We start from the raw sequence: 17,335 nt of genomic DNA on the forward strand, positions 1-17,335 counted from the left end.
GAGTTCCTCCACGCATACCTGACTTCCTGTCTTTTTCACAGACACTGAGTGGGCCTTTTTGGTTACTGTACTATCATGAAGAAACACACACTTAAGTAAAACAAGGAAGCCAAAATCAGGATTCAGAATAGCAAGACATGTAGTCCTCGCAGAGGAGGGGACCACGTGGTATGATGCTCAAGAGCGCGGGCTTGAACGTTAGCACAGTACAGACCCTGCTTCATAGCCGTGTGATTATGAGCAAGTTACCCAATCTCTTTAAACATTTGTATTAATATAAGGAGGACAGATTTTGTGCATTCCATAGGTACAGTTCTAAGAAAATGATCACCCTTCATTCCCCTCCCTTCCTTTATCAGGTTTTGCAAAGACATTTTTTAAACCTACTGTATATTCACAAGATTAATTTACCTCTAATCATAATAGTCAACAAATAAAAAGTAAGAAGACAACAGTTCCACAGAAGTATAAACTTGGGCTAAAAACAACAATCAAATTCCAAAGTTCCTACATTTTTTGTATTGTATATTAGCTGCTGCATATCAGAAGAAAATATATATTTGTTTTTTTGAGGCTTATTTCACTAGGCATAATGGTTTGCAGTTGTATCCATTTTGTTGCAAAAGACAAGATTTCATCTTTATGGCTGAATGACAGTTCATAGCGCATATATACCACATTTTGTTTAAAGACATCTGGGTTGATCCAGTAGCTTAGCTATTGTGAATTGAACTTCAAGCTGTAATAAATATGTGGAAACAACTGACTCTGTCATATGCTGATTTCATTTCATTTGGGCAAATTCCAAGGAGTGGGGTGGCTGGGTTATATGGTGGATTCAGATCACTGAGGACTCTTCATAATGTCTTAATCTTGAGCCTTTTTTTGTGTCTATTGGCCACTTGTATTTCAGCCTTTTAAAACTGCCTTTTTATGTCCTTTGTCTATGTCTTACTAGCTTATTTTTATGTAATTGCATTTCTAGAACTCTTCTTAGATCCTAGGTATTAATCCTTTATTAGCTGCATAGTTTGCAAACGTTTTCTCCCATTCTGTTGCTTGGCTCTCCACTTTCCTGATGATTTTTTGCAGTGCAGAAGCTTCTTAACTTGATGTTATCCCATTTGTTTATTTTTGCTTTAACTACCTATGGTTCTAGTGTTCTTTCCAAGAAATCTTTACCTATGCCTCTGCTTGGGAGAATTTCCCTTAATCTTTTCTTCTAGTAATTAGATGGTATCATATATTTAGATTTTTGATCCATTTGGAGTTGATGTTTGTACAAGGGTAAAACTGCAGTCTGTTCCACACTTCCACAAACATAGATCCAATTGTCTTAGCATCAACTATTGAAAAGACTATGCTTTCTCCAGGGACTGATTTCAGTTCATTTGTCAAAGATTAGTTGACTCTAGGTGTGGATTAATTTCTGGGGTTTCCATTCTGTTCCTTATAGCAAATCTTGAAGTTGGTATAGTGATGACTCTGGCTTTGTTTTTGCTGTTTAAGATTGCTTTAGCTATTCGGGAACTAATGTGCTTCTATATCAATTTTAGCATTATTATTTTCAAGGTCTGAGAATTATGTTGATATTTTGATTGTGATTACATTGAATTGCAAATTGCTTTCACTAGTATGGACATTCTGATGGTGTTAATCCTTCCAATTCACAAACATGGAAGGCTTTTTTCCCACTTTTTGGTGTTTTCTTCTATTGACTTCTTTAAACTACTATAATCTCACTGTCGAGCTCTTTCATGTGCTTGGTTAAATTTGTTCCTAGACATTCACGGGTTTTGTTTTGTTTGTAGCTCTTGTGAATGGGACTGACTTTACAAGTTCTTTCTCAGCCAGGGAAATATTTACACAAGTACTATCAACTTCTGTGTATTGCTTTTAAATCCTATAACATTACCAAAACCTCTTAGGAGTTCCAACAGTCTCTTAGCAGAGTTTTTGGTTCCCTATGCATAGAATCATGTCTCTGCATACAGGAATAATTTGACTTTCTCCTTTCCAATTTGTATCCCTTTATTTCTTTTTCTTGTTTAATGGCTCTGGTTAAAACTTCCAGAACAATGCTGAATAGCAATGGTATAGCAAGTAGGCATGTATGTCTGTTTCTGGATCCTAGTGGACAAGCCTCCAGCTTGTCTCCATCTAACGTGATCCTGGCTAAGGATTTGTTGTTTACTGCCTTTATTGTGCATTGAAGAATGTTCCTTCTACATTCCAAATTGATTAAGGTTTTTATCATGAAATGATTCTGTAATTTATCAAATGTCCTCTCTGCAACTATTGAGGCAATCATATGGTTTTTATTCTTCATAATGTTTGTGATATATTTATTTGCATATGTTGAACTATCACTTGGTCTGAGAGAATAATACTTTTGATGTGCTAGTTTATTAGCTAGTATTCCATTGAAGGTTTTTGCATCTATGTTCATTGGGAATATTGGTCTAGAGTTCTCTTTCTGTGCTGTATCTTTTTCCAGACTTGGAATTAAAGGGATGTTAGCCTCATAAAAAAGTGTTTGGGAGGATTCCCTCCTTTTCAATTATTGTAAGTAGTTTGAAAAAAACTGAAATTAGTTCTTGAAAAGCCTAGTAGAATTCAGCAGTGAAGCTATCTGGTCTTGGGCTTTTCTTTGTTGACACTCTATTACTGATTCAATCTCCAATTTGGTTATCAGTCTATTTAGGTTTTCTGTCTTCGTGGCTCAATTTAGGTAGATTGTAAGTAAGTGCCCAGAAATCTACCCATTCTTTCTAGATCTTCAAATTTGTTGGCATATATAGCTATTTGTAGTAATCCCAGAATTCCTGATGGCTCTATTTATTTCTGATATCTATTGTAACACCCTTTGTTTCATCTCAATTTTATTGATTTGGATCTTCCCCCTCTGCTGTGGTTTCTATTTGATGTGCTGACTTCTTGATTTCTAATTTTGGTTTGATTTCTTTTCAAAATTTCAATCTCTCAGCAAAAATTCTACCCCCCAATATGTATAGATTTCTTTATGTCATGAATTTGTTTCCCAATGTTTCTCAGTCATCTTTTGATCATTTTTTTAAATTCATTTTCAGACATTTCATCAATCTTATCACCTTTACATTCTAATATTGAAGTGTTGTTATGTTTCATGTAGGGGGTGGTATGTTTTGCTTATTCTTATACCTTGTATTTCTGTATTTATTTTTAGGTATTTGTGGGAATGTTTGCTTGTTTGCCCCTCTGAATGGCTTGTATCATTTGCCTATGCCTCCGTGGCTTTGTAGCGTGTCTGCCCCTTCAGTGAGTATCCAGAGGCATACACTTGCTCTCTGAAACTGGGGCCTCCTCGGGCTGCAGCAGTCACAGGTGGAGCATCTGCTTCCAGCTGCATGTATATGTACAACGTCTCTCCTCCTAATGCAGAATTTCCACTGCAAATTTCTCTCCAACTCTGCCCTGAGAATGCACCTCTTCCACCTTTCTACTGTTATCTTCCCCTGGGCAAAATCAGTACATCTTTACCCCACTCAGCCATCTTGGTATATGTCTACCCTACCTCTTTAAAGTTAACTTGTACAATGAGAAAATTTAGGTATATGTTTAACTAAGAAAGTAAAATGATTAGCAGTGCATAAAAAATGGTCATTATTTTTATAGTGACCACAAGTAGGTAATGAGAACTCCCCAGCTAAATCTGACTCAGTTTAGCTTTAATGTACTTATCTGTAATATTTCATTGACAAAGAACTGAAAGTAGCAGAGCTGACAATTCTCCTCAACTCATTGTATAAGACTCACACAGACAATCAACATTCCAATGAGATGTTCTTGGGCAATGGAAAGAATTCTAAGGTTCATATAAATAATAGAATTTCCAAGTAATTTTTAATGAAAAAGCATGTTTTAAAGTATTTTTAAAACTATAATAGTTTTTAAAAGAACAATTAACACATCAAGAACAGGATGACAGGAAGAGAGTAAATGGAAATCTAAATGTGCATATATATTCTAAAGTAAAATTTGCCTTATAAAATTTAGTGTAAAAGTTTCTACTCTTTGGGGTCAACATGGTGGCACAGCACACTAATCCTCCATTTAAAGGGCCAGCATCCCATATGGGTGCCAGTTTGAGTCCTGGCTGCTCCACTTTTGATCCAGCTCCCTGTTTATGATCTAGGAGAGCAGCAGAGGATGGCCTAAGGCCCTGGGTCCTTGTGCCAACTTGGGAGACTCAGAAAAACCTCCAGTCTCCTAACTTCAGACTGGCCCAGTTCCAGCCATTAAGGCCATTTGTGGAGTGAACCAACAGATGGAAGATCAACCTCTCTCTCTCCTACTTCTTCCCTCCCTAGCTCTGTAATTCTTTCAAGTAAAATACATAAATCTTTTTCTAAAAAGTTTCCCTTTTAAGTAAAATACATAAATCATTTTCTAAAAAGTTTCTACCCTTTAATATAATAATTCCTTTTATACATCATGTTCCGTGGCTCCAACCTCACCTACTGGAATTCTGCTTTGTGAGAAAGACACCACAAACTGGCTTTCTCCTGCTAGCTGATTCCCTAGCACATTGTACCAGAGAGAGAGATGGGGAGAGCAGAGGCCAGAGAAGAGAGCCGAGACTTGCTACTCCCTCCTGGCTATCTGTAACTTCCAGTCTCGTCTCATATATACTAGTAGTGGACTGGTGTGCCCTGGAGGCCCTCGGCTCTTTGCCAGGCTCTCTTCCCTGAGCTCCTGAAACGAGTTCATAAGGCCTATCTGCTAAGCTTCTAGGATCTTCAACCTCAGCCTCTTCCGGGGAGACTGATGGTTGTCTCCTGACAATATTCTGTGTTTTGTATTAATTTATCTTTTCTATTTTTGGGTGTTTTTAAAAACTATTATTCATTATTTAGATAATTAAAAAACTTAGTGCTGTAGAAACCCAACCATACTACACAATAGTTAATACATTCTGAAGCTTGACTTGCTAGATGTGTTTAAGCAAATTCCAAAGCCCAGAGTAACACATGAGACATTCAGAAGGAATTCTGGTGAGTGAATAAACACACTTTTCCCCTTTACAAAATTAGAATGATGTTAGTTGAAAGGCAGAGATATAGAGGGAAAATGAAAGATAGAGATACAGACAGAGAGAGACACATATTTTCCACTCCCTGGCTCACTACACTAGGCCAGGTTGAAACTTGGAGCCTAGACTTCCATCTGCATCGCCTTGTGAGTAGGATGGCAGGAACTCAATGCTTTGGCCTCCACTGCTTTCCCAGACACATTAGCAGGGAGCTGAATCACAAGTCGAACAGTGAGAACACACATCAGCCCTTGCACTGGTCAAGAATGCGAGCTTTGGTTTCACACTTTTTAATATGTTAAATGGAGTACTTTTATAATATAGGAAAAGTTAATTAAAATAAAAAGAAACAAAAATTATTTTAAACTTAGAGAGAAGTGGCAAAGAATGATAAAAGACTACACACATATTTCATCATCCAGATTGACCAACTACTGCATTTTGTCATATCTATATATAGCTAGCTGATCAGTTCATTTTTTTCTGGATCTTTTGAGAAAAGTTATACTTACCATGTTCTCTTTCCTCAATTATTACAGGAAGCATACTCTAAGACAAGACTATTTTATCACCTCCATATGATTCTCAAAATCAGGAAATTTAACTCTTATGCCATTTCCTAATACCCAGTCCATTTTCAATTTTCAACAATTTTCTTAAAAATGCCCTATAAAGCAATTTTTCTACTGGCTCAGATAAAGTCCAGAATTGGATATACTGCATTTCATTGTCATTAACATGGAATGGGGCGGTGCTTGGCTTAGTGGTTGAGGGATCAACTTAGTGGCTGAGGGATTGACTGGTCAAGGTGCCCACATCCCACAGTGCAGTGCCTAGGGTTAGCTCCTGGTTTTGGCTCTCCAGCCTCCTATGACTGCAACTGCAGGCAAATGGCAGTGACAATGCATGTCCACTACGTATCACTTAGGGTCCAGCAGGGAAACAGAAATCACAGGCAGCCTTAATTCAATGAACTGGATGAAACATAAAGACGAAAGGGGAACTGGAAGAAAGAGGAGACAGTAAATGCATGAAATGGCTACCTCCTCAGGGCTGGGAAATAAAAGGCGTTGGATTGTTAGGAGCTAAGTACACAGGGGCTCTTTGTTGAGCTGAGATGGTTGCTCATAGGGAGGAAAGAAGAGCGTTCATTAAGAAGACATTCTGTAAAGGAAGAGGAAATGCCTGGCATTCCTGCTCCATCTCTCCTTCAACATAAAACAAACATGGAACTCTTAAGTGCTTCAGCAAAAATCATCCAAATAAATACATGAAGAGTGGAAGAATTTAACCACTATAAACACTGAAACCTACCCAAAAACCCTGCAGTTTGAAAACAGTCTCAGAAGTATATGCGATATAAAGGCTTAGCTTTGTAATGGCCACCATTACTCTGAGCAAGAGAAAAAATACTAAAAGAATAGGGCAGGGCCCGGCGGCGTGGCCTAGTGGCTGAAGTCCTCGCCTTGAATGCCCTGGGATCCCATATGGCAGCAGGTTCTAATCCCGGCAGCTCCACTTCCCATCCAGCTCCCTGCTTGTGGCCTGGGAAAGCAGTCGAGGATGACCCAAAGCTTTGGGACCCTGCACCCGCGTGGGAGACCTGGAAGAGGTTCCTGGTCCCGGCTTCGGATTGGCGCGCACCGGCCCGTTGCGGCTCACTTGGGGAGTGAATCATCGAACGGAAGATCTTCCTCTCTGTCTCTCCACCTCTCTGTATATCTGACTTTGTAATAAAATAAATAAATCTTTAAAAAAAAAAAAGAATTAGGGCAAAAATCAAGAAATCAAAGTATACTGAAACATTATTCAATTAAGAGTCAATTTAAATCCATCTGAAATTTAACTGACAGGAATTGGACTGGCATTGTTTTACTTACGCTTGAGGATGGATGACTGTGTGCAATCTGGCATCATCTACTGATGTCAATCTCAGAAAGTAAAAGCAGGAACTGCGAAGACTCGGCAGAGCCAGGCTAGGACCACTGGGCCAGAGCAGCCAGTGCACCTCAACTCTGAGGCTCAAAATCTCTGAAGCACTGCACATTTTATATACTTGGGCTTCTTAGAAGCACAAATAAAATGACTACTCCCACCAAATAATTAACTGCCCAGTGTCTAAGAGAGGAATGTGGTCAACTAGCTTCACTACCTTAGCAGCACTAGCTAACTCAAATTCACATGAGAGGGACAGAGGAGCAGAAAGCAAAGCTATTTTCTGTGAAACTCCCACAGCCCCGCAAACAGCATTCAACTAAAAGCATCCTGGGTCAGCAGGAAGCTCATTACAGGCTGACAGTCCGGGAGACAGGCACTTTTCAGAGTGCTACCCTAGTAATTTCCTGTGCGAAAAGCTTGCTGCTGTTCTTGCATTCCTCGGGGCATATTTCTCATCTCAGAGGATGTTGCTCTTCCTCAGGAAGAGGAAGGAGCCAGTTGTTACAGGCTGAGTGGGCTGAGAGCTGTCGGGCATTTTCGGCATGCCTCCGGCTCAGCTGTGGGAACGGGGAACCGGGCTTGGATTCCCAGGCCTGGGCAAGTGGGCACTGCTGCAGGAGGAAGGAGTCACTGGTTAGAATCGTGGGATTCTCGGGAAGCTGCAGGGCAGAGATCACACCTGGGATTTCGGAGCCTCCAGTTCCCAGGGCAGGGCTGACTTTCTAAAGCATTCTAGAGTACTTACATAGGTGAACTCCCAAGAGTAGTGTGCTTTTATAACCGTTGTCTTTATAAAAAACACATCGCAGAAAAGTTTGAATCCCAAATTACTTCTGGACATGGTAATAAGGACCAGGTTCACTACATAAAGGATTATTTAACTAAACTAGTGACTTCGAAATTTAAGGGCAAAGATCAAATTAGTAAAAATTTAGATACATCTTAATCACTTGGGACTTAGTGATTATTACAATTTTTATTTATTATATACTTTTATTTAGAGGGAAAAAAAGAGGCACCCAAATTGCATGCACATTATTAGTCTCTGCAGTGATACTAATATAGTAAACTTTACAAGCTGTCCAGATTCTGTCTTTTAAAAAAATGCCTTGTTTCTATAAAGGTTAAAAGTTTTACTCATTAATTTTTGCTTTGTGTTGTTTACAATCTCAAAGCACAATTTCATTGCCAAAAAAAAAAAAAGGTCAGCCATCACATTGACAACTGTTACTTGTTTTCCCAACATGGTTCATGGTGCACTGCAAGAGCAAGCAACCAACGGGGTTGGAAATCTCTCCCACCTTTCATCTTTTCTCTCCCCACACGGATTCTTGTGCAGTACTTTTTAAGGCTTTTGACAAATATTTCCATTTCAAATGGGAAAGTTTATTGTGCTTAATTACTTAGCAAACCTTACAAAAATTCCTTTACTTCTAATTAAGCATTTTAGAGATTCACACTTAACTTTCTGAGTTACTGCATAAATAATTACTGTATCTCACTTACCATGTATACTGACATTTGAAGCAAAGATTCTATGGGTTTTAACAAAATGACTATAAACTGAGGGAGGGACTAGCAGGCAAGTCCAGAGACCTGAGTTCTGCAAACGCCTAAATTCATTTCCTTTGCACCTCTTAGAGCAGGGGCAGGAGAAAGACAATGCAGGGCCCCTGAGCCAGTGTTTGAAGATACCTTAAAACTGCCCATTTCCTAAAGTAAGTTACCACAAAGTTACAAACACCTAGTTTCTGAAGTCATATGCACTAAACTTTTAATCTAAATGCTATCTTGTAAGTTGCTGTAAATTTTTTAACTTTTAAGAGAATTTCAACTGCCCTGCATTTAGGGTATGCTTGCATGTAAATCCAGTAAAGTCAAGCAAAGAGAAAATTAGGGAAACAGTACCTCCATGGGTCTTCCTAGGAAAGGAACAGGGAATCTTGGGGTAACACACTGCACAGGACCATACTACACTTTTTAAGTTACGAATATTAGTTTTGAGACATTTAGGTTTGCATACACTGTGTTCTTTCAAGCAAGTCTTTCCAAATCTTTTGCTTACATAAGCAGTTAGGAACTGAAATAACTGCACTAGTTATGCAATGTTGTCTAGTAACCAGGATGAACTGTTGCCACAACATCCAGGCAAACACTCTCTCTGTATTTGAAAGTTTACTCTTTGTGTGTCCACATGTTTTGTCAATACATTAATATTTTTCGAGCATTAGGTACCAGATGCCATATTTTACACACATATATACATGTATTTCAAATCTCCATGAAAATGTGCAGCCTTTTTCTTCCTAAATATAGGCTGATGCTGAACAATCTTTTCAAAAGGGAAACAAATACACTTTGGCCAAAAAAAGAAAAAAAAAGAGAAACCAAAAACCTCCAAATCTAAATGACACTTTGGAAGGACTGCGTGCTTCCCAAAGGAAAGGAAATGGCAGAGTGTCTCCCCTGATTCAGCCAATTTGTTTCCTGATCCTGGACCATAAGACAGGAAAATCACAACTCTCTGCCCTCAGCAGCGCCTCTGCCAAGACGATGCCAAGCCAGGAGGTACTCTCAGCCACCCTGAGATGACTCAGGGCTACACCTTACTGTCCCTGGGGAAAGGAGATAGGGAATCCCACAGCTGACATCCAAGCCCTCAGGAAATCCTCTTGGCTCTGCCTTCAAAATCTATCCAGCATCAGATGACTTCTCGCCTCCTCTCCCGCCCTGGGTCAAACCACTAGTGCGTCCGATCTGATTATTTCATTAGCTTCCTAATTAGCCTCCTTTTCACCCCTCTGTCACTACCCCCAGTCTGACCTCCAACGGTGGCAGTGGTAAACAGATCATGTCCCACTCCTGCAGAAAACCTTCTGGTGTCTCCGCTGTCACTCGGATCTGGCTTCTCACACTGCTCCCACATGCCTGGAGTGCCCTGCCCAGATCCACATGACAGGCTCCTTTCATTCCTCACTTCTTTACTCAAATGTCACCTGCCATGTGATGCTTATCTTGGCTGTATGATCTAAAACTGCAGTCCTCTTCCTCTCCTCTTGCCAGCCTGCCTTCAGTGCTGTTGTCACCTGTGTATTTTTTGGCTCACTACACAATGAAGTTTATTTTTTTTAACCTCTGAAATGCCTGTTTCCTCTACTGCAATAGAAAATGTGGACTTTTATGGGGCAGAAGTCCTTGCTTTGTTCAGATTCTTTACAGTTTAAAAAAAAAGGGTGACAGAGTGATTAGTCAGTAAATAGCCACTGAGAGGCACACATGCATAGGAGTGGGGAGGTTCCCTAGATTCCACCACTTTACCAATGATTTAGGAAACTTAAAATCCTGGACCCAAAGCTAGACTAAAGCACTTTTATTATCATGGCTTCAGCTTCTCTGAGCATTACTTACAACTTGCCTTCCCTACCCAGAAGGTTCAGCTCTGAACCCTACCTACTGAGGCAGGCAATTAGAACAGTCAAGACTGCTCCAGATGCTCACATTTCATATTGGAGCCTGGGTTTGAATCAGGTGACAGCTCAAACAGGTCGATCCTTGCCACCCATGTGGGAGACCCAGCTGGAATTCCTGGCTCCCAGATTTGGCTTGGGTTAGCCCTTACTGTTGCAGGAGTTTGGGAAGTGAGCCAGCAGATCTCACTCTCTTTCTCTCTTCCTTTCCCTCTCTCCTCTCCCTTTCAAATTAATATATATATATATATATACACACACACACACACACACACACACACACACACACATATTTTAATTGGCTATACCAGATTCAAAAAACAAAAACTCTTACCTATTGCGAGTCAATTTAAGAATTTGTCGGGCCCGGCGGCATGGCCTAGCGGCTAAAAGTCCTCACCTTGAAAGCCCCGGGATCCCATATGGGCGCCGGTTCTAATCCCGGCAGCTCCACTTCCCATCCAGCTCCCTGCTTGTGGCCTGGGAAAGCAGTCGAGGATGGCCAAAAGCTTTGGGACCCTGCACCCGCGTGGGAGACCCGGAAGAGGTTCCTGGTTCCGGCTTCGGATTGGCGCGCACCGGCCCATTGCGGCTCACTTGGGGAGTGAAACATCGGATGGAAGATCTTCCTCTCTGTCTCTCCTCCTCTCTGTATATCCGGCTTTCCAATAATAATAAAATCTTTAAAAAAAAAAAAGAATTTGTCAAAGGTTTTCTTTTAAAGAAGGCCTACAGTGAAAAAGTAGCAGGAAGAAGCAGCCCCCTGAGAATCAAGATGATGGAATAGAATAAGGACATGATTAAACAGATGAAAAATTGGTAGCCAGGGTGAAGCAGAGAGGCTACAATCCTGGGAAATAGGAGAGGATAGGCCAACAGCAGACAGACACCTGGAGATCCGTGGAGATCCGTGCACACGAGGAAGCAGTGGAGACAGTGGAGCAGTGTTGCAATTACCATATACCCTAGCACTGGTTGGTGATCAGTGACAGGAGCGCCACTAGTGGCCAGCTGGGAAGGGGAGTTCACCAGGAGTTCAGAAAGTGAACCAAGGCATCAAACTGGCCATCCTATTGATTCACTTGATTTGATCACAGGTAGAAGCAGAGTGGGAGAGCCCAAGCAAGCAGGTGCAGGAACAGGGTGGATTTCATGGTTCAGATGCCCACTAGTGCCACATTGGGCGCCATTTTGTATACTGAGGAAAAGGCTGTGGGGCTGGTGGGCCACCAGTAAGCTGTGCATGCACTAAGCCAGGAACGAGCTCATTTCCAGCTTGATGCATTGCACTGGTCCCACAAGGAAAACAGTACCAATTTGGCATAGCACAAGAGCCCAGGACTGAAACCTGCTGGATGGAGCAGTGGGAGAACCTGCTGATGTCTCAGAGGAAACTCTACGGGCCAGAGGAAAATGGAATGACATATTCCAGATTCTAAAAGGAATTCTAAAGGATTCTAAAAGGTCAGACCAGAATCACTTATCCAGCAAAGTTTCCCTTTGTTTTTGAAAATGAAGGAAAATTCTTCCACAGTAATCAAAAACTCAGAGAACACGCCTCTTCCAGAACTGTCATACAAATGATACTTAAAGATGTTCTCTTTGGGCCCGGCGGCGTGGCCCAGCGGCTAAAGTCCTCACCTTGAACGCCCTGGATCCCATATGGGCACCGATTCTAATCCCGGCAGCTTCACTTTCCATCCAGCTCCCTGCTTGTGGTCTGGGGGAGCAGCTGAGGATGGCCCAAGGCTTTGGGACACTGCACTCGCCTGGGAGACCTGGAAGAGGTTCCTGGTTCCCGGCATCGGATTGGCGTGCATCGGCCGTTGCGGCTCACTTGGGGAGTGAATCATGGATGGAGGATCTTCCTCTCTGTCTCTCCTCCTCCTCCTCTCTGTATGTCTGACTTTGTAATAAAAAATAAAATCTTTAAAAAAAAAAAAAAGATGTTCTCTTTACAGAGAAAAGCAATAGCCCCTAACAAAACCAAAGGCAAATGTGGAGAATATCTCAGTAAAACAAGGGAAGACTAAATTGCTAAAAGGACAAGACAAAATTATGTAAATGGATTAAACTCATCAATCAAACATCATAGATTAGCAATATGGATCCAAAAACAAAACCCATCTATCTGTTGCCCACAGGAGATGTATCGCACTAATGATATGCGGAAACTAAAAGTGAAAGGATGGAAAAAGATATTTTAACCTAATGGAAAAGAAAAATGAGCTGGGGTAGCTATTCTTAAATTAGATAATATAGACTTTTATGTGAAAAATATTAAAATCAATGAGGAAGGATACCACATAATGATCAAAGGATCCATTCAGCAAGAAGAGATCACCTTACTAGTTTCTTAGGATGTTTTCTTTTTCATCTCTTGTTTTACTTGTTTTTCTCTGTTGCTTTTCCTTGCTAGTCTGGCTAAGCTTGTTTTGCTCATCTTCTTAAAAAATGGCTCCTCTTTGCTACAATTTGTAGGTTTTTGGTTTCAATTTCACTTATTTTTGCTGTGACTTTTATCGTTTCTTGCTTCCTCTCTTTTTTTAAGTTAGTCCGTGAGATGCATTATTAGATCATTTATTTGAAATATTTCTATTTTTGGTATGCACCTGATGTTATGAATGCCCCTCTCAATACTGTTTTGCTTCATCATGGGTTTTGATAATTTTGCTTTTACTTTCATTTCTTCAAAATAACCCTTTTTTCTGATTAATTTCCTCACTGACTCATAGGTCATATAGTAGCATCACTTACTTAAGAAGGTTTCTGATTTTCTTTTTCACTTCTTCAGTGGCACACTGGTCATTCAGTAACATGTTATTTAACTTCATGTTGTAAATTTTTTATTTTTCTTCTTGTTGATTTTGTTTTATGGATTGTCATTTAAGGGAATGTACAATAACTGTGTCATAGACATTATCACATCCAGATGTAAAGATACAATGCAGTATGCATCTCTACTTTCAAATCAAAGATGGACTCCAAATGCAATTGCTAAATGTATCTTTTTTTTAAAGATTTATTCATTTTTTATTACAGCCAGATATACACAGAGGAGGAGAGACAGAGAGGAAGATCTTTCATCCGATGTTTCACTCCCCAAGTGAGCCGCAATGGGCCGGTACGCGCCAATCCGATGCCGGGAACCTGGAACCTCTTCCGGGTCTCCCACGCGGGTGCAGGGTCCCAATGCATTGGGCTGTCCTCAACTGCTTTCCCAGGCCACAAGCAGGGAGCTGGATGGGAAGTGGAGCTGCCGGGATTAGAACCTGCGCCCCTATGGGATCCCAGGGCGTTCAAGGCGAGGACTTTAGCCGCTAGGCCATGCCGCCGGGCCCCTGCTAAGTGTATCTTGACAATAGGATGCTGGACACTCTGACATTGTCCATACCTACAGGATATACTTAAATACAATGATGGACTTATAACTGTTTATGAAGGATTACACTATTATAATAATAATATAAGGGAAATCAGTGAGGGGGAGGGTATTTAAGGAGAGTGAGGGGAAATCCCCATCACCTATGGAATTGTATCATAAAATAATAATTTAAAAAATATGTAAAAAAAAAGAAATACTGTTCTTCCACCCCATTAATGATTTGGATATTTCCATATACAATCTTCAAATATAATCATGCATACTTACTCTCAAATATATTCTAATTTACATTTTATTTTTAAGATTTATTTTATTTTTTATTAGAAACATAGATCTACAGAGAGAAGGAGAGACAGAAAGATCCTCCATTTGCTGGTTCACTCCCCAAGTGGCCGCCATGGCCGGAGTTGAGTCAATTCAAAGCCAGGAGTGTCTTCCTTTGGGTCTCCCACGCGGGTACAGGGTCCCAAAGCCTTGGGCCGTCCTCTACTGCTTTTCCAGGCCACAAGCAGGAAGCTGGATGGGAAGTGAAGCAGCCAGGGCAGGAACTGGCGCTCACATGGGATCCCAGCATGTGCAAGGTGAGGATAGTTACTGAACCATTGTACAGGACCCTGACATTAATTTTTGACACAGCTGTTTGGATCTGTTCAGGTCATGTGTTTCTTGAGGTTGGGCGGACAGCTTGATGTTTCTCCTCAGGTTTGCACCAAATGTCTTAAGGCAGAATATCTTTGCTTTCAGATGCAGACTTGGACTTTTCTGATATGTAACTACAAGATCTTAGTTTACTGCAAGCAGTACATCTGACATGAAATACTATCCCTAAGTCTAAAGAATGCCATTAGGTTCATATTTTGCACAGTCGACAGGATGAAGATAATGCTGCTGTTACTTGGAAAATCAGAAAAACAACAGCAAGATTAAGCAGCTTCATTCTGTTCACTGGTAGAACAAATAATAATAAAACTAATGCAAAACTTAAGAATAAAATTTGCCTAAAGATAACAGAAGATTTTAATCATGCTACACTTCTTTAAGAGTTACACTTAAAGAATTCTTCATGTTGGGATACAGAAAAGAAACTGCCATCTTGCTTGCCTTTGGAAGGCTCCATGGAACAGGATTCCACATGCTTGTGTAAATGCTCCAGTACAACTCATGACTCAACTTATTCTCTCCCTCTTGCTCTCTATGTATAACTAGATCAATGAAAAAAATGGAAAGATTCAAATGCAAACTTGAACCACATAACCTTCAGAGAATTACCATATAATGACTTCATAAAATCAGAATAATGTTTCAGGAACTTAAGATGAGTATTTTAAAACTATATGTATATGATAGCCAGTGTATCTCTCTCTCTCTCTCCTTTTTTTAAACGACAAAGCTTTAAAACTATAGACAGGTCATAGTTCATTTTGACGTCCAGATATTGCATAGTATTTCTTGTCATTAGAGATGTGCAAGCCACAAAAAACCAAACCAGTACATAGTATGCCATGATCTCTTTGTCATAAGAAGACATGAGAGTGTAGATATCCGTACACTTAGCTCCACAATTCATCTTTAATAGCAAATTCACAGAAAGAAGTAGAAGCCAACTATTTCTTACAGCACACACACAAAAATATTGCTTTTATTCTAGGCCATTTGATAAATTAAGATCTAAATGATAATCTTATGTTCCATTTTGATGAAATCAATTTCCAAGGAAACATCTTCCAGTCTACAAAAACCAAACTACCACATACCCAAAAGAAACAGTAACTACAACAGCACACACGGCTACCTTTGGTTTCTGTTTTGACTGCCAATATTTACCTGGGCTTTAAAATTAAAATTACGTGGAAAAATCACACCAAAAAATAACTGCACTTCACACCAAAGCAGAAACAAACTTCCTTTACAGTAATATAGTTTTTCTGCAGAAGCAGAAGAAAAACAGTGCATGTAACGAGAAGAGTAGGGATTAAGTATCATAGGTCACTATAGTAATAGAAAGATAAACAGTTTTAAAAAGAATTACACTGGAATATTATAACCAATTAGTTTACCAATGAATTAAAAGAAATAGGTAAACACTAAAAATTTAAAGCAAAGGCCCTAGAGACATTCTTTATAAAAATCTAAATGCTTTATGGGCATTTCTGTCTTATACATAGCAGTATCATAGAGTCCTTTAGCCTTGTCAGGGAGCATGTAGCTGTTTTCCAAACTGTAAAAAAGTCTAGACAGGACTTCATTAGTCTAATTCCAAACCAATTTATATAAAACAAGATGGTGTTTTCCTGTCCATGTTTTACGTGGCATCACGTATACAACTCAAACAATGGAAGTTTTCTTTTAATGCTTATACCTAAAAATCAGGTAGAACTATGTAAGATCACTGACATTAAACCATTGTAGCCTGAAAAATGACAATTCCATATAATTCAACCTAATAGTATCCCTGATGTGTATAGAAAATTGTTACTTCTCAATCTTATTCTGCTTTACAGTACAACTATGAAACTTGCTAAGTACTTGTTACACAGAAGTGCCCTCTTAAAGTCCCACATATGCCATAATCCCTAAGTGAATGCCCCATGATACAGACTCATTGATTTTGGCAACCCTATGGTCATCCTGATAATTCTAATAACTCCCCACTGTCCCTTGTCAGGTGGCACCTATGCCCACCTCCACAGTGCACTACTGCGAAGGACTGGGCTGATTAAGTCATGAGGGTTTGCAAAGCTTGCAGGGTGCTGGTGGGAGGAGTAAGTGCCAAAAGATGGGCCAAGGTGTTTTCATGATGTGTGATTTTGGGGGACAGGGCCACTCAGGTTTGGTCTACTGATAACTCCTTGTGAGTCATCAGTTATCTCATAAACCACTGATCCTTTCTGCTTCCTCTCACTGTTGGGCAAAACTCCAGCTCTCCATAATCTGCAAGTTCCAATGACATGCATTTGGATAACTAATAAAAATTAAATGAACCAAGCCCAGCATTCTGGCCATTTCCAATCCAGTTATATTTTAATTCAATAAGTTTTTACAGAAATGCTGTAATTATTTTCTAAATATGAGTGATAAGATCACAGACCAGGGCCTGCTGCGGTAGCCTAGTGACTAAAGTCCTTGCTTTGCATACACCAGAATCCCATATGGGTGCCGGTTCATATCCCAGCAGCCCCAGTTCTCATCCAGTTGCCTGAGAAAGCAGCTGAGGACGGCCCAAGGCCTTGAGACCCGGCACCCATGTGGGAGACCCAGAAAGAAGCTCCTGGATTCTGACATAGGAATGGCTCGACTTCGTCTGATGTGGCCACTTGGGGAGTGAATCAACAGATGGAAGATCTTCCTGTCTCTCATCTCTATACCTGACTTTCAAATAAAAATAAAATAAATCTTTAACAACAACAAATCGCAGACCATGCTGAGGCGATAGCCCTCATCAGCAACACCTTTGCCCCCTTTCGCCATCAGCCC

At 40.2% G+C, this 17,335-nt stretch overlaps 1 protein-coding gene across 5 annotated transcripts in view; it reads right to left on the reverse strand.

Annotated features, from left to right (window-relative positions):
• POC1B (POC1 centriolar protein B) overlaps positions 1 to 17,335 on the reverse strand; it is a 164,625-nt gene that overhangs the window by 88,316 nt on the left and 58,974 nt on the right. The window lies entirely within an intron of this gene.

The sequence above is a fragment of the Ochotona princeps genome, chromosome 15, assembly GCF_030435755.1.
Source record: "Ochotona princeps isolate mOchPri1 chromosome 15, mOchPri1.hap1, whole genome shotgun sequence".
Lineage (NCBI taxonomy): Eukaryota > Metazoa > Chordata > Mammalia > Lagomorpha > Ochotonidae > Ochotona > Ochotona princeps.